The following is an 18994-nucleotide window of genomic DNA, read 5'->3' as shown; positions in this document are numbered from 1 at the left end:
AAGGAATAGAGTAATGGGAAAATGGAATGAAGCAAACGAGTAGGTTGCAAAAGCGAACTCCATTCTCCATTCATAATTTCAAAAGTTGATATAAGACAAAAGGTCGGAAGTAATTGCAAAAGACTACCGGCGGCTGGAAATGTGGAAATAGAAATGAAATGCTGGAAATGTGGGATCCAAGAGCTAAGATCTTGCAAGTACGCCAGCACACAAATATACACACACACACACATGTAAGATACTGAGGGGAACAGACGAGCTGAACAAGGACAGTCTCATGAAAGTGAGATAAAGTAGGTCAAGAGGACATAAATTTAAGCTGGAAAAAGACAAAGTCGAAGACATACTCGTACCGTGAGAACAACAAGTGGAGTGCGCCGAAGGGAGCTGTGGAACCCACCTCCATCCACACCTTTAAGGCCCATCAGAATAGTTAAACTATCATGCAACCAACCCTGGCTTTGCGCCCAGCAGCGGCCACACCAGATCGACAACCAGAGCGCAGCTCCATAGTCCTGAGACTGATGGCTGCCTACTAATGCAACAGGAACAAGAAGGTTAGTAGGCTTCTATTCGCTAGACCTCGCTCCCCTGTTGTTACCGATAGGTAAGTATAGATAAATAGGTAAATACAGTCATGTCTCCACCGATGACCCGGGATCCGGAACCCAGGAGAGATAACCCAGGACCAGGACTAGGACAAGCACCTGGGACGCAGGACATGGGACGCAGGAGCCAGGGCCCAGGAGCCAGCACCCATGACCCAAGCTCCACATAGGCCGCTCCACAGGAGCAGCTGCCAATACACCAGCTGGCATTTGCAGAGGAGACAAAAACTGCCTCGTTAGTATTAATGGTTGTTATGTGGTTCCAAATTGGGCTCTTAATTGGATGGGGCAGATTGATGGATGGACGAAGAGATGGATGGATGAGTGAGCGGACAGGAGGACACACAGATGAATGAACCCCACATTTGTAACCTCTCCTTAACCATTACTATTATTATTACTCACTACCAAAGTTCCCATAAGTAATACCACTATTCAAGATATATTTCCGAAAAACATTTAAATAAAGAAGACGCAAAAATAAGAAGGCAAGTTCTTCAACTTCAAAGAGAGTTTTCGTCCGTCTCTCTTTGCTGAAAACTACTCTAACTTGCGGAACAATTTTTCTACAAACTACATTTACAAGTTTCTTCTTGGGTTAAACACAAAAATATGTAACAAGATCATGTTCTAGAACGAAATATTTTATAATATATTGATAGATACCGTAATAAAATACACAATTGGTCTTTTCAAGCTAAAAAAAAAAACTTCACATAACAACCACCATCACCACTCCCCCACTCCAACCACCACCACCACTCCACCCCACCACCACCACCTCACCTCACCTCACTCCACTCCACCTCACACCACCACTACCCCACTACACTCCACCACCACTCATCCAACACTCCACCACCACCACCCCAACACTCCACCACCACCACCCCCACACTCCACCACCACCAATACTCCACCCCACACCACCTCTACCCCACCACACTCCTCCACAACTCCACCACTCCACCTCTCACCACCACCACACCACCACCACCACTCGACCACCACACCACCACCACACCAACACACTTCCCTACCGCTTCACAGACTACGTATCAAGCACTCTTGATGAGATGCATTGTGCTTACCAGGCTATAATGGCTCGCTCGTAACAAGCTCCCTCACCCCTTGTCACCCCCCTCACCCCCCCCTCACCCCCCCCCTCACCGTCCACGGTCAATAACCATAACGAGGATAACTGCGGTAATAATTAAAAATACAAATAACAAATAAATATATATATTACGATAAACTTCAGGCGCAAACCCTTAGCCTCGCACTTCTTTCCTATTGTTTCCAAAGTTTCCTTTCCTAACTTTGTATTGGCAATCACCAACAGGGAGTGCATAGGGCGGGGAGGGAAGGGGGTAGCGGGAGGGAGGAGGGATAGCGGGAGGGAGGAGGGATAGGATGAGGGTGGAGGAGGAGGAGAAGAAGCGAGGAAAAAGATAACAGGCAACAGAGAAAAGTTCAGCAGTTTTTAGAAAGGTCTTCTGCTTACCTTACGTGATCACATCTCAACATCTTATCGCACTGCAATAATTTACACGGGAATTGTCAAAGTCCCGAGAGCATAAGCACTTTTAATCTCAACGTGTTGGGATGTTGAAGGTGAATAATCAATATAGACACCTTGATGTCAGTGGCAAGTGTTTAGCACGTGGTGAGGGCGAACCGTCGCTGGTACACCTCAGCCTTGACCAAGGTATGATCTCTTGAGCTCCAACTCGGGCCTCCACATCCTCAAGCACCCTCTTTAGCTTGACCCTCTGCTCCACCTGCTTCTCCTTCACCCCTCATCATGCCCGATCTTCTTTCCACTCACCCTTTTCACTCTCAACGACACTTCTCTTCTCAACTCTAGTTCACAACCACCAATGAAATGTCAAATACTTTTTTTCAGTGGCTATCAACCGACAAGACCAAAGACAGCCAAAAGAGGAAGGAAAGTCATCGGAAGAAATATGAGCTTTGGAAACAGAAGGTTCCAGTGAAAGGAAAGTTATAGCGGTCATAGGTCACAAGTGATCAGAGGTCACAAGTGATCAGAGGTCACAAGTGATCAGAGGTCACAAGTGATCAGAGGTCACAAGTGGAGTGCCACAGGGATCATTACTGGGACCGCCAACATCCTGACGAAGGTAATAGTATCATTCATATCTCTGTTTCCGGATGATACATAGGTGATGAGCCGAATTATTAGGGGAAGATAGCAGTAGAGATCAGCGAGAGACCCGAGTGCCCTTTAGAGATGGTCTGGAGCAGGTCGCTGAACTCTAGCCTTGATTCTAGCTGCATTCAGCTAACGATGGGCGAAAGACGGGCCAAAGAGCAGACGCTCGACCCTGTGGACAGGTATATCTAGTCGAGCACAGTGAGGTGAACACGCACACAGAGTCTCGGAGAGACTGTAGGGGTAAAACTGTGTAGGGAGGTTGCCGGTATATATTATAAACATGAGTGAACTGTGGCAATAGGGCAACACAGCTGTGAGTGGTGGTAGCAACAGTGCAGCTGGGAGTGGTGGTAGCAACAGTGCCGCTGGAAGTGGTGGTAGCAACAGTGCAGCTGAAAGTGGTGGTGGAACGGCCGCTACCACAACGCACCGCACCCAGCCGCTAATTTGCATAATGAATGAAGTTGGCTCAGTGTGGAGAGAGGAGTGACGGAGGGAAGCCAGTGCGGGACTGGTGGAGTATTTCACCTAAGGTTTACGGCGTGGTTCCCGTAACAGTTAAATGACCTGTTAAGGGACCCGCTCTTATCCGGACAGCTCTCCAACCAAAGAAATCTTATCCGTTGCTCTCTCACTTTACTCTTACCTTATCCGTCAGAGCCAGGATTCCTCAATGGTTAAAGAATCCAATTACGAAACTTGTACACATTTCCACAATCACGGTGGCTTAATATACATTTATTAAATGGTTTATAAGATTCGAGGCACTACGAGTGTGTGTATGATAATAATAACCCTGGGTTGTGACGTTTGTAAGCTCGTAAACTGTTTAATAAATCCAGACTAAGCGGCCATAATTGAGGAATGATGTACAGGCTTCGTACGTGGACACTTAAGTTCTTAATGAATCCTGACCTAGACCAGTACCCGATATAATTCTGTACAGAAAACATTTATGTTGTAATGGAACCATGTTATTGTTCTCTATAATATAATTCATTGCTGTGAAACTGTGCATTATATTTCATAAAGATGTACTGATTCAACTGGAACTTGAGGCCCAGAAAAAGTTTCTAGATTTCAGGAAATTTCGGCATGTGGCTATCGACTAATATTTTTTAGACTTGACCAATCGTTAGGGAGTGTGTGCAACGGAACCAATGGGAGAGTGCATGCTGCTAGGATGAGCGGCCATTCTGAGTGTTCCAGAATCATGTCACTTGAGGGGCTGCAGGCAAGGAAAGGGAACGTAAGCACAAAGGAAACTGTTGAAAGCATTTTGGCCTATACGAGGCAGCTGCTGTTGATATCCACCCAGACTCATGTCTGTCTTCGCATGAACCAATCCAGCGATTCCACGTCTATAATTTTACCCATCAATTAGATCCATTAAGTAATAACAATTTGTAAAGTCTTGATTTACCCAGGTGTGTCCTGAACCTACCCCCGGGTAGGGGCGGGTTCACTTTATCCGATGATACTTAATCCTGAACGATCCACTGAGTGATGAGGTTAGATTACGGCATTCTGGCAATTGCCAACCACCACAGCCCAAGAGTACAAAAGTGCAGTGTAATTATAATACCACAGTTCCTCAAGACCACCACCACCTGCAATACAACTCCACCATAACAACACACCATCACCACAAACAAATACAACATCACACACAACCACACAACCACCACAAACAACCATACAACCACCACAAACTACCATACAACCACCACAAACAACCACACCACCACCACAAACAACCACAACACCACACCACCACCACAAACAACCTACAACACCACACCACCACCACATACAACCACAACACCACACCACCACCACAAACAACCCACAACCCACAACACCACACCACCACCACAAACAACCCACAACCCACAACACCACACCACCACCACAAACAACCCACAACCCACAACACCACACCACCACCACAAACAGCCCACAACACCACACCACCACCACAAACAACCCACAACACCACACCACTACTACAACACCACAAACAGCCCACAACACCACACCACCACCACAAACAACCACAACCCACCACACCACAACACCACCACCACAAACAACCACCACACGTCTCCCAGGTGCTCGAGAGATGCCACACAACGCGTGAAAGAAGGCAGCGACTCGGGACATCCACCACTCAAGAACATGCCACGCCGCGTCTTCCTTAAAGAGAGGAAATTCTATTATTTCTCTTCTTTTTCCCCCGGCCGTTCAGTCATGCCATCCCATGCGCCATCATTCAGTTGGAAATTGGGGAAAACGAAGTTTTTTTCTTCTCTTTTTGGAAAAAAGGAAAACGGTCCAAATATACAAGAAAAAAGGGGGTAGGGGAAATAAGATGGGACACAAAGTAGAGCGCTGAGGATACGGGGATTGGGAAGTGCAAGGAATAAAGAGGAAATAAATAGAATGAAGACTAGAGCAATATAATGAAAGGCTTTTAAGTTAATCCATACTAGAGAGAGAATCAAATGAGCACAAGAGAAGCTAGAGAATGAGAGAGAATAAAGACAGGGAAGAAGGGATGAAGTGAGGGAGGCAGTGGAGAGGTGAAAGGGGGGGGGGGGGGGTCGAAAGGAAGGAGGTGAAGCATGGAAGATAAGAACTTTTGAGAAGAATTTCAAGCATTTATACCATTCCAAACCTTTCATAGCTTAAGGCAGGTACCAAGAGCTAAAGCTCCAGACTGAATCATAAAAGCATGTTTACAGTTTACCTTCACGTTGCTCTCAGATCAAGCACATTGTTTCGTGTTCCCAAACACACACACACACTTATATTTTCTAATAGAGATGTAAATGTTTTGTAGTGTGAGTGCATGCTCGTAGTTTTGGAGTGCGAGTGCATGCTGGTAGTTTTGGAGTACATAGTAGTAGTGTTGGAGTGTGAGTGCATGAGGGTAGTGTTAGAATTTAGGAATATAAATGAGTGCGACTTTCAATTCAGCTGTACATGGCAGGGTAGATAAGCAGATAAACATATAAAAATATTTGAATAGTTATATATACATAACATTATCACCACATTTCAGAAACGCTAAAAAAATATATATCCTACGGTTTAATTTCCACCGCGTGATAAAAACATGGTGTTTACCTGCCAGATTAATAAATAGATAAGAAGCCATTAATAAAATCATTCACGCGGTGATTAAAAATCAATTTCAAAAAGGCCGTTCGATTAATTAAATATCTAGGTCCGTAATAAATTAAAAAGTGACCATCATCTGAAAGGTACCTTTTCAAAACTATGAAAAATGTTCTGCAATTCTAGGCAATGGATATATATATATATATATATATATATATATATATATATATATATATATATATATATATATATATATATATATATATATATAGAATAAGAAGACGCTACCTTAAGAATAAAGGTAGCTAGAGAAGGACTATTGGTCTACACGAGGCAGCTCCTATTGGTCCTTAAAAGGCAGCTCCTGTCTGCCTATACGAGGCAGCTCCTGTCTGCCTATACGAGGCAGCTCCTGTCTGCCTATACGAGGCAGCTCCTGTCTGCCTATACGAGGCAGCTCCTGTCTGTCTATACGAGGCAGCTCCTGTCTGCCTATACGAGGCAGCTCTTGTTTGCTTATACGAGGCAGCTCCTGTCTGTCTATACGAGGCAGCTCCTGTCTGTCTATACGAGGCAGCTCCTGTCTGTCTATACGAGGCAGCTCCTGTCTGTCTATACGAGGCAGCTCCTGTCTGCCTATACGAGGCAGCTCCTGTCTGCCTATACGAGGCAGCTCCTGTCTGTCTATACGAGGCAGCTCCTGTCTGCCTATACGAGGCAGCTCCTGTCTGCCTATACGAGGCAGCTCCTCTATATATCCACCCAAAATTATTCATATTTCTCTCCCATACGCTTGTAACAATGCACTGTAAACTCCACCTTCACTATAAACACTTGTTATAGGTAATTTGTTCCAAAAAATCAACAACAATGCTTACAAACTGGCACAGTCAGATCTTCCCTATACGGAAACTTGTCCACTTTGAAGAAATGTAGAGCAGAAAATAATGCCGTTTTAGAGGGACTCAACAAAGCTTTACTAGCGTTAAGCGACAGTCAAAATAAATAATCATTGTTAAAATATAATTCATAAATAATAATGAAGGTGAACTTAAGAGTCGTACATTATACAGTTGTCGGTGAACACAATCAAATTGATAAATGTTAAGTATTGTGTGTATAACGAAAATAATAATTAGTCGTGTCCACAATATACATATAAAATACGTAATTAATTTTTTTGTTGCTTTAAACAATGACATGAATAACAAATTAGTTATTCAACACCACAGTACAAAAAACTGACATATGGTAATTGTGTGACAAAAACAACGCTCTACAAATAAACAAAAACAATACTTCAAACAGAAAGACAAATGTATGTTCAGTTCCAAGTAACAAAACCCCAGCACGAAGAGCCACACTGCCGAGGAAATGCATATCTTATCAGTATTAAGTGAAGCACACTTAAGTCCTGCCGCATACACTTAGACACTTGAATACTCCAAGACATTTATAAGCACTCCATCAAGCCTTCAGGCACTCCTAGCCTCTCCTAGGCTCTCCTAGGCTCTCCTAGCCCTCCCAGCCTTCCCCAGCATCACCAAAGCACTCCCAGGAAATTACACGCCCTCCCAAGAACTCTTGAGCGCTTCTAGTTACATCCAGAAATACAACTAAAATATTGTGCGGAAAAGTGGAAGAGGAAAATCGAAAAGAAATCTTTCGAAAAAGATGAGAAAAAAGGAAACGAGAGATGAGGATGATTTGTATCTTGGGGCGTCGAGCGGGTGACGTCTTGATAAGGTGAGGGGGGGCGGGGGCGAGGGAGGGGCGAGGGCGGGGGCGAGGGAGGGGCGAGGGAGGGGAGAGGGAGGGGAGAAAGAGGGTTAAAAGAAGGGGAGGGGAGAATGAATATAGAGAGGGGTAACTAGAAAAAAAGTGAACGAAGCAGGAAAAGTTACGAGACAGAAGGTAGAATAGCATAGGAAGAGAGGACTAAGGACGAAGAATGAGATACAGGGTAGAATAGAGAATTCAGAGAGGGAGTTGTAGAGAAGAAAATGGAAGGAGAGGAAAGGAGTAAAAGGGGAGGAAGGACATCGAAGTCAAATATAGAGGGCTAGACATATATGAGAGAGAGAGACAGAGACAGAGAGAGAGACAGAGAGAGAGAGAGAGAGAGAGAGAGGGTCGTTAAAAAGTATAGAAAAATAAGCAGATATTATTGGTGAGTTTTGCGAAGACACAGGTCAGGACCTCGGACCATAGAGTGACCTCACTACACTGGTTGACTCCTTCAGATCACGGTAATGATCACGTTCAACCTGTCTCCCTTCACCCCCCACTCACACAACTAGATCCCCCTGCCCCCACACAGTACACCCCAGTGGACAAAGACAGTTCTCATCAACAAACTAAAGAATCGTTCTGTAGCCGACAGACAGTTGACATGGAAGGGACCCATAGAGAAATTTATACAAAATTTCCATACGGTTCTGTGTAAATGCTCTACAACTCACTTAATAACCTTAATGCTCATTATCCCAGAAACCGCTCAACTATTTATGAGTAATGAATCCCCTTAACTGATCATACTCATTCTTTTCTAGATAAGTGCTTCACCCCATATTCGAAACCACACTTTATATACAGGTGATCTCACAAACACTGCTCGTTCATCGCTCGCTTTCCGTGTTTACACTCGCCACTCTATCACTGTTTCACCTGCGTGCTCCAAGTGCAAATAATTGCCAACATAATCACAACACTTGATATAACTTATCACATACGGCTTGATAACGGTCCAGGACGGACCGAAACGTCGTCGTTTCATCATCTTCTGAGGTGTGGTTTGGTCATCACAACTTATTAAATATAATATCTTTTTGATCACACAGTACTCTAAAACTGAGGAATACGTCTTAAGGGTCGGTCGGAGCTCGGATAAGCAATTACTGAGGATGAGTTGGAATAGATTGGAGACTGGACGGGCATAACGTATGGATGCGATATTTACAAACGGAACCTCAGTGATTCCATCCTTGCTTCTTGATCTCTCGCTGTATAGCCTGGCTATGTAGTGCCCCGGAGTCCCAGCACATGTGCTACCTACTGACCAGAACTCCAGACGAGCTAGAATGACTTACCTGTTTGTTGTAGTACACTGGAGACTGCGAGAATTTACTGGCCGTGGCGTCAACTGGAGTGCTGTTATTGCTTACCTAATTTTATCCTGTTCGCTTAATTTACTACGCATTGAGTTCTTTTACAGCACCTTACACTTCGCAGAGTTCGTATACGATATTTCAGTTAGTTAGGATAACAATGTCCCTTTACGAGCGGTGAACACTCAACAGGTGTGTATAAAATCGAGTCATTAGGCGATTAGCAGCCGACGGCCGCGTCTGCTGGAGCTGCGCATGCGCTCTGTAAGGCATCCACCTTGACAGAAATGTCACAATTTATTGACTGTGTGTTGTTATATGTCGGTTATCGTATGACTATTCTGTATAAGCACTAGCGGTTGTCTTATATTCGTTAAAATATTAGCAGTGAAAAGTTTGTATAAGTTGTATCTATCAATTTATTTGTTATATACGTTGTCATGATAAGCGGTTTGGCAACACCGCTCATTATATCATGGTCCAATATGTAAGATTTTGACCAATAAATAAGCTCTGGATTTCGCAGTATAGTATAGACAAATTAGATTTTTACTATTAATTTTATGACTAACATCCAGTTTATGAATGAAAAATGTTTAACATGCAACTCATAACTTCCCATAACCCGTCCTCACACTAACATGTTTAAAGCAGCGGCCGTCCTCCCCAGACGCAGTCATCCATTTTAATATACTGTGTATTAAAAATTGATTTGTTCTCATGCATAAATTAATATTATTATACATAAAATTTCTATGCATAGTTAGGCGCAGGTTAGGTTATTATAGGTTCTAGATTGTGTTGGCGATTATTTGTATTTGCAACCCGTCGTCGACTCAAGTCCATTACATCCAGCGGTCGACCCCACAAACGTATTCATAAATTTGTACATGCTGCTCATTCAAAACGGGAATTTCCTCAAATATAAATTAATATTATAATATATTAGCATATTGTACATATATAGACATAGGTTAGGTTAGGTTAGATGTTTAGGTTCTATTGGCGATTATTTGTATTTGTAGCACGCGGGTGAAGTATTTACAGCGTTGTGGTTCGAACAAAGTTCGTCAGTTAAGCACTTGTTCCGGAAGTGTTCGAACGAAATCAGTTGTGAGTCGTGTGTAAGCCGTTTTTCATTCATAAACAGGGGGTTTGGCGGGTGCATGGAATCACTTTTGGGTCTTCGTTTGGAGGAAGGGCTGGAGGACGGGTTGTTAACACTGGGGGAAAATTGCCCGAAAGGACTTGGGTTGAGAACACATGTTTCAGAAGGACATAATAATTTACAGAGTTGATGACTAGTAAGTAGATTGATCTCGAGGCAAAAGTAGTGGAGGATGACTATATTCACAACTTTAGATGTGAATAGTCTCTCCAGCTTCTGTAGAGCTGGAGTAATTGTTGCAGAAGTTGCAACACATTCTAGGTACACATCAAAATATATATATGTATATATATATATATATATATATATATATATATATATATATATATATATATATATATATATATATATATATGTACATATATATATATATATATATATATATATATATATATATATATATATATATATATATATATATATATATATTGTAGGTAATAATACACACACACACACACACACACGTGTCTGTGTGTGTGTTGGGGAGGCTGACTCTATACACAGTTTCAAATGTAGATATGATAGAGCCCAGTAGGCTCAGGAATCTGTACACCAGTTGCGTGACGGTTGAGAGGCGGGACCAAAAGAGCCGATGCTCATCCCCCACAAGCACAATTAGGTGAGTACACAGAGACAAACAACCATAGTCGTCAAACAAGACTAAGAAATCACAAACGGGCAAACAATATCCATTAGCGAAGCAGTAGGTTGAGATCCAATAATTGCTTCCATGTTAAAGTTTAGTGGTCGGGCTGCCCTCGTTCTCTCTTCAGTCTTCCTGTCTCTTTCTCTCTGTCTCTCTCTCTGTCTCTGTCTCTGTCTCTGTCTCTCTCTCTCTGTCTCTGTCTCTGTCTCCGTCTCACTCCCGCTCCCTACCATTTTGTTTCACAATTTTTTTCTTTTCTACTTCCTTCATCACTAATTAAGTAACTTTAATACTTTAATGCACAGCTTTCAATCATATCTGTAAATTGTACGCACGAGGGATGATTCAGGTAATTTTCCCTTTTGCGTGACGGTAATTAAGTGTGTGTGTACTCACCTAGTTCTGCTTGCGGGGGTTGAGCTTTGGTTCTTTGGTCCCGCCTCTCAACTGTCAATCAACTGGTGTACAGATTCCTGAGCCTATAGGGCTCTATCATATCTATATTTGAAACTGTGTATGGAGTCAGCCTCCACCACATCACTGCCTAATGCATTCCATTTGTTAACTACCCTGACACTGAATTTTTTTTTCTAACGTCTCTGTGGCTCATCTGGGTACTAAGTTTCCACCTGTGTCCCCTTGTTCATGTTCCACCCGTGCTAAAGAGTTTGCCTTTGTCCACCCTGTCAATTCCCCTGGGAATTTTGTAGGTGGTTATCATATCTTCCCTTACTCTTCTGTTTTCCAGGGATGTGAGGTTCAGCTCCCTTAGCCTTTCCTCGTAACTCATTCCTCTCAGTTCCGGGACCAGTCCGGTGGCATACCTCTGAATCTTCTTTAACTTACATAAGTGGTATACAGGGTTCTGAACGATTCCTTACACAAGTTTCTAAAGGCAGTTCTTATATTGGCCAGTCTAGCATATACCACTGATGATATCCTTTTAATGTGGGCCTCTGGGGAGAGGTTCGGTGTGATATCGACCCCCAGCTCTTTCTCTCTATTTGACTCTTGTTGGATTTCCCCTCCCAGATGGTACCTTGTGTTCAACCTTCTGCTCCCTTCGCCTAATTTCATTACTTTACACTTTCCTGAGTTGAACTTTAACAGCCATTTTCTAGACCATTCCTCCAGTTTGTCCAGGTCGTCTTGTTGTCTCTGCCTATCTTCATTTGTTTTGATTCTTCTCATAATTTTTGCATCATCAGCAAACATTGAGAGGAATGAGTTTATACCCTCTAGAAGGTCGTTTACATATACCAGAAACAGGATGGATCCGAGTACAGAGCTCTGTGGAACCTCGCTGGTGATATCTCGCCACTCTGATGCCTCCCTCCTCACCGTTACTCGCTGTTTCCTATTGCTTAGATACTCCCTCATCCACTGGAGCACCTTACCTTTCACTCCTGCCTGCTGCTCCAACTTTTGTAACAGCCTTTTGTGAGGTACTGTGTCAAAGGTTTTCTGACAGTCCAAGAAAATGCAGTCTGCCCACCCTTCTCTTTCCTGCCTAATTTGTGTTGCTTGGTCATAGAATTCTATTAGGTCTGTGAGGCACGATTTACCATCTCTGAACCCATTCTGGTGGTGCGTTACAAAGGTATTTCCCTCCAGATGCTCTACGAGCCTTTTCCTCACAATCTTCTCCATCACCTTGCATGGTATACAAGTTAGGGAAACTGGCCTGTAGTTCAGTGCCTCTTGCCTGTCACCCTTTTTGTAAATTGGGACTACATTAGCTGTCTTCCAGCTTTCCGGAAGGTCTCCCGTTTCCAGTGACCTGTTATACACCATAGAGAGTGGCACACTTAGTGCTTCTGCACCTTCTTTTAGAATCCACGGTGAGATTCTGTCAGGCCCAACAGCCTTTGACACATTCAGCTCCAATAGATTCCTTTTGACCTCATCACTGGTGAGGTAAAATTCCTCCAAGGTTGTTCGGTTTGCCTCCTCATTTAGTACAGGGACCTCTCCTTGTTCTATTGTGAAGACCTCCTGGAATCTCTTGCCGAGTTCTTCACACACCTCTTTGTCGTTCTCTGTGTATCTGTTCTCCCCTTTTCTCAGTTTCATCACTTGTTCGTTCACTGCTGTTTTCCTTCTGATGTGGCTGTGGAGCAGTTTTGGTTGGGTCTCAGCTTTACTCGCGATGTCATTTTCATACTGCCTCTCTGCTTCTCTCCTCACTCTGATGTACTCATTTCTGGCCCTCTGGTATCTCTCCCTGCTCTCTGGTGTTCTGTTGTTCCTGTAGTTTCGTCATGTTTTTTTACTCAATTGCTTCGCTGCCGCACATTCCTGGTTGAACCACGGATTCTTCTGTCCTTAATTCCCTTTAACTCATTCCAGTGGTGTGCTATCAATCGTGTCCCGCATGGTCCTCTTCAATCTCTCTATCAGTACTGGTCTATAATGATGATTCGTCTTAAATATCTTGTATGTTGTAACCATGTCACCCCTCCGTCGTCCTTCTTCTAGTAGTGAAATTTAGTTCCTTAGGTTTATTTCCTGCGTATATTCGCTTGCGTGCTCCTGCAACTCCAAGCAATTTAACTGCCCCATTGTCGTATAATGCAGGAGGTGGCCCACCCAACTGGTTATGATCATTATACCACAGTCGCTCCTCTCACCTGCTGCATCGTATTTTTAACGACCATTCCGTCATAACTGCGTTGTTTCAGTAATAATGACCCGGAGGAGGAGGAGGAGGAGGAGTTAATGAAGGCTGAAGCCATTTATTGGGTTGTTAAAGCACCGCAATTTTGCCGGATTGGTCGATTGCGTTAACAAATGTGGTGTATTAAGTGAGAGGACAGGATGTTTGCTATCGCAATTATCCAGTTACTATTACCAGCAATTAAATTATCGTAATTATCATTATTTTATTATTGTAATAATTAGATATTCATGGTAGGGAGCCCTTGTGGTTGTGTCAGTCGTCTGTTTTATTCTTTCTTTTCTTTCTCTTTAACTTAGATACTTTAGTTTGAGAAAAAACAACAGCCTTAACAAAGTATGGGTGTTATTGAAATTGTGCAGCATATTGTGCAGCATATTGTGCAGCATATTGTGTAGCATATTGTGCAGCATATTGTGCAGCATATAGGTCAGCATAGCCTGCAACATAGCCTGCTACATAACCTACATTTTTTTTTCATTCCTGAGTGGTAAGTTAAGCCTATTGGTACTGATCGAAAACTTCCAGCACTTACGACCGACTCAGAAAGTAATTATTGTTCAATGTAAATTTGCAAATGTTTTTGTTTATCATGAAATTTATATAAACTATGTAAGTGAGAGAGAAGGCCCCCCTCTACTCTATGCACTTAGATATTGGAGGATTCTATTGGAGGTTATTCCCATTGACTTCATTTTGTGTGCTATCACTCCATGGTTATATTTATCGAAAGCCTTTGCGAAGTCCGTTTGTATCACATCAGCATTTTGTTTTTCTTCTAATGCCTCAGTGACTTTGTCGTAGTGATAAAGTAGCTGTGAGAGACACGATCTTCCCGTTCGAAATCCATGTTGGCTTGGGTTGTGAAGGTCATTGGTCTCCATGAAATTTGTGACCTGAATCCTAATCACTCTCTCAAATACTTTCATTATGTGCAATGTTAGTGCAACTGGTCTATAATTCTTTGCCAATGCTTTGCTCCCTCCCTTGTGTAGAGGGGCTATGTCTGCTACTTTAAGTGCATCTGGTATCTCCCCCGTGTCCAAGCTCTTCCTCCACACTATACTGAGTGTCTGTGCTACTGGCACTGCATTTCTTTATAAATATTGAATTCCCTGAATCTGGACCCGGGACCGAGTGCATGGGCATGTTTTCAATTTCTATTCCAAAGTCTAGTACGCTCGTGTTGATATTAGTTATATTTACAGGGGCTTGGATATCCACACATCAGAAAATGGAGAACGTTTCGGTCCGTCCTGGTGTGTGTGACTTGATATGGTCCACACAGACGTTGTGATAACGGTCCGCGACGGACCGAAACATCGTAATTTTTTCTCCATGTTCTCATTTGCGGTTTGGTCATCATATCTCTCTTTTACTGCTATTATGCATATCATTAATATGATATTGATGGTGATGAGTATAAGGATGATGAGCATAAGGATGATGAGTATGATAAGGATGATGAGTATCATTATGCAGATTATGATGATTAGAAAGATGAAGATGATTATAATTACGAGGAGGAAGTTAAGGATGATGGTGAGCATAAGAGGAGGAATATACAAGGATAAGCATTATGAGGATGATGATGAGGGCATTATGATGATAAAGATGAGGATCATGATGAGTATGACGGTTAACCATATCATCAACCCCTGTAATTTAATTCATTTCCCCCCCAGTGACGTAACACGCAAGATGAGTAGTGAAAGGTGGAACATAACTCGTGTTAACGCGAGTCCAGCGTGATTCTACTCCTCTCTAATGTCTAAAGTTCCCGATTGTAATGAGGTAAATTATTATTAGGAGAGAGAGAGAGAGAGAGAGAGAGAGAGAGAGAGAGAGAGAGAGAGAGAGAGAGAGAGAGAGAGAGAGAGAGAGAGAGAGAGAGAGAGTGAGAGAGAGATGCGGTTATATAGATGCAGGATATTTGGAAAGGAGGAGACTAGGCATAAAAAAAAAGAAAATGGATAGTAAGGGAAATCAGAGAAGAGAGGTAGAAAAGAATTATAATACAGTGACATATAAGAAAGAGGGAAAGAAACGTTGAAAAAAAGGTAAAGGAGTAGAAAAGTTCAAAATATGAGATAAGGCAAAGGGTAAAAGCGGAAGATGGAAGATTACAAATAAGGAACAAGATAGAAAAGGAAGAAAGCAAAAGGTGGGAAGAAGGGAGAGAAAGAAATGGAAGATCAAGAAAGGTAAACAAAGAAAGAATGAGGTGAAAGGTGAAGTTAAAAAAAAATAGAGAAAGAGGTGAAAGAAAAAAACCCCGAGATATCAAAGGTCGAACGAAACTGGAAAAGAAAAAAAAGTGATAAATGCGAGGAGAGAAGGAATAGAGGAGGAGGAGGAGGAGGAGGAGAGAGAAGGAGATAAAGACTTCGGTAATAACGAAGTGGTGCAGCTAACGAGCGAGACCCATAAACTCTCACCACAATGGTCTTTAAGACATTGGGCTCCTCTCTCGGTACGAGGGAGATGAGGGGGGGGTGATGAGGGGGGGGGGTGATGAGGGAAGGGGTGATGAGGGAGGGAGGGAGTCCAGAGAAAAGGACAAAGAAAGATGGAATTGAGAGATGAGAGGACGTGGGAAGGCAGAGAGGGACAGGAAGGAAAGAGAAGGGTGGGAAGGAGAAAGACAGAAGGGAAGAATAGAAAGGAGGAGTTGAGGAAAAAAATGGATGGGTTCAGTAGGAAAGGAGAGAGAGAGAGAGAGCGAGAGAGAGAGCGAGAGAGAGAGAGAGAGAGAGAGAGAGAGAGAGAGAGAGAGAGAGAGAGAGAGAGAGATAGAGAGAGAGAGATAGAGAGAGGAGGATAGCGATATGAGAAGAAAAGGGGGGAGGGAAGGAGAGAAAATAAGGGAGAAGAATAAAAAGGCGGAAGAGAAGGGAGAGAAGGGCGATTTGGAGCAATTCCGAGGAGAGCTAACAAGGCCCACACTCTGTCAGAACTGACAGGTTGCCACTCACTCGATCATTTGGAGAGTACAGACTGTCAAACAATCCAACACGCTGACAGGACAGGCGGGCAAACGACGGTACAACTGACATACACATCGTCGTCAGAGAGTAACAGTCAAACAGTCCGCATGCACACAAACATAATTACATACAAACATTGAATCATTCAAACCGGCATTTAGACAGTTGTACGTTCTGACAGAAAAAAAACAGAGATTCGAACAATCATTCTCACGACAGTTGGCACACATACTGGCAGGTAACGAGGTAGATATTCGTATACACAGTCAGATAACCTGTATCATACACACAGAGACATAGGACAATGGACTGCTATATATACTGAGGGGCAGGGAAAACAACCATACTCAGAGGGGCAGGGAGACAGTCATAAAACTAAAGGACAGGAAGACACACAGCCATTCTTACTGAGGGACAGTAAGAGAGCCATACACTCACTGAGACAGGAAAACAGACAACCATGCACCCACTGAGGGACAGGAAGGCACACAGATATACACATGGACTTTATGGACGCAAGATGTTAATAATGGAAGAGGGAACTTTAATTTTCTGGACCGCCGAGTGAATATTCAGTAAGAGCGAAGAGAGACATCGCTGATTTGCATACTCCAATGTGTCCCTTGCTGTTTGTGATATATTGTACGCCAAGCCAACGCTGCGGGTATACACACACACACGCATTCACACACACACACACACACACACACACACACACACACACACACACACACACACACACACACACACACATACATACATGTATAATGCCAAGGAATGGAACGGTAGATAACACGGAATGTAGTATGTGGGCCATGAATTGACGAGGCAGAAAACAGGACACAGAAAATGCACCTTCACCCCACACCACAGAAGTGGTGAGTGAAGGTGCATTTATGCCTCAACTACAGCACAATATCTCGACTATAACACAATGCCTCAACTATAACACAATACCTCGACTATAGCACCACAGAAGTGTCAGAGTTGAGGTATTCACAGAATATTCAACCCACAAACCGTGCCGGATGGCAGTTCTGTTGTTTAGAGACCAAAGAGAACATTAAAAACAGATGACATTCCCTTGACGTCTTTTTTTTTGGGTATTTAGAGACCCCTGAGCACTAAATAAGCACCCTGTGTCATTTAAACTATGAGGACCTAACTAAATCTTCATCCTCCTCCCAACCCTGAAGGCTCTGTTCAGTAGTTGGGAGAACACCCAATATAAAGATTACTAAAAGTAAGTAATTATCAAAAGAAGGCACCAAACCGGGAAGGCTATGTAGTACCATCAAACGTGCGGGATAATCAGAGGGCGCTAAATATCACCAAGGATGCCAATACGAGAACAGAAACGCATAAGGCGAACGATATCAAAAGTATCCGTGTTACCAAGAATACTATCGAGAGACAAGCGACCGCGGGGGACAGTCGGAAAACAAGACACACGCTCGTCCCGGAAGTCAGGACATTCAACAAGGATATGCACGACTGTAAGAGGGACAATGCAATTAAGACAATAAGGAGCAGGGCGGCGCTCCATCAAGTGACCATGAGTTAAGCGAGTATGGCCAATACGCAACCTCGTCAGAGCCGTTTCCCATCGCCGGTTACGGTGGTAGGAAGACGGCCACGAGGACACACAACTTTTAAGAGTACGTAGTTTGTTACCAATAGCAGACGACCAACAAGCCTGCCAACGGGTAAAGATGGAGGAAAGGATAACCGGGTAAAAGTTAGAATAAGGAATACCTTTACGAGAGATGGGACTAGAGCGGACAGCTTCCCTGGCGGCAGCATCCCCACGCTCATTTAAAGAGACACCAATATGGCTGGGAACCCAACAAAACTCAACCGACTTAAATCACTAAAATCACTAAATCACTAAAAAAAAATGTCTTTCTCGCTGGGAAACCCAAATCGGAAGCAGATTACCAGGAATTGTTCACATCGACGTGACTCATCTAGCGATGGATCTGTTAGAAATATATACATCGCGGAGGGCTGAGGCCAAACACTTAAATAAAACCGCAATAATTAGATGAAATTCGCATCGTATAAAACCTCCCAGACAAATATTTAACTTTTATAATTGAAATTTAGTCCACACACAAGATCTCACGCACGGAAAAAATCTTGTAAATTTGCAGTGTAATTTATCCATTTAAAATTCTAGTTATTTCGCAACGAGAGGAGAGGTGGTGATGGGATGCAGCTAGGCAGCGGAAAGTGGGTGGATAGGTAGCAGACAGGGGGAGCCGTGGGGTAGCAGACAGGGGGAGCCGTGGGGTAGCAGACAGGGGGAGCCGTGGGGTAGCAGACAGGGGGAGCCGTGGGGTAGCAGACAGGGGTAGCCGTGGGGTAGCAGACAGGGGGAGCCGTGGGGTAGCAAATAGGGGGAGCCGTGGGGTAGCAGAAAGGGGGAGCCGTGGGGTAGCAGACAGGGGGAGCCGTGGGGTAGCAAATAGGGGGAGCCGTGGGGTAGCAGACAGGGGT

The sequence above is a fragment of the Procambarus clarkii genome, chromosome 27, assembly GCF_040958095.1.
Source record: "Procambarus clarkii isolate CNS0578487 chromosome 27, FALCON_Pclarkii_2.0, whole genome shotgun sequence".
Classification (NCBI taxonomy): Eukaryota; Metazoa; Arthropoda; class Malacostraca; order Decapoda; family Cambaridae; genus Procambarus; species Procambarus clarkii.
This window is presented reverse-complemented; position numbering follows the sequence as displayed.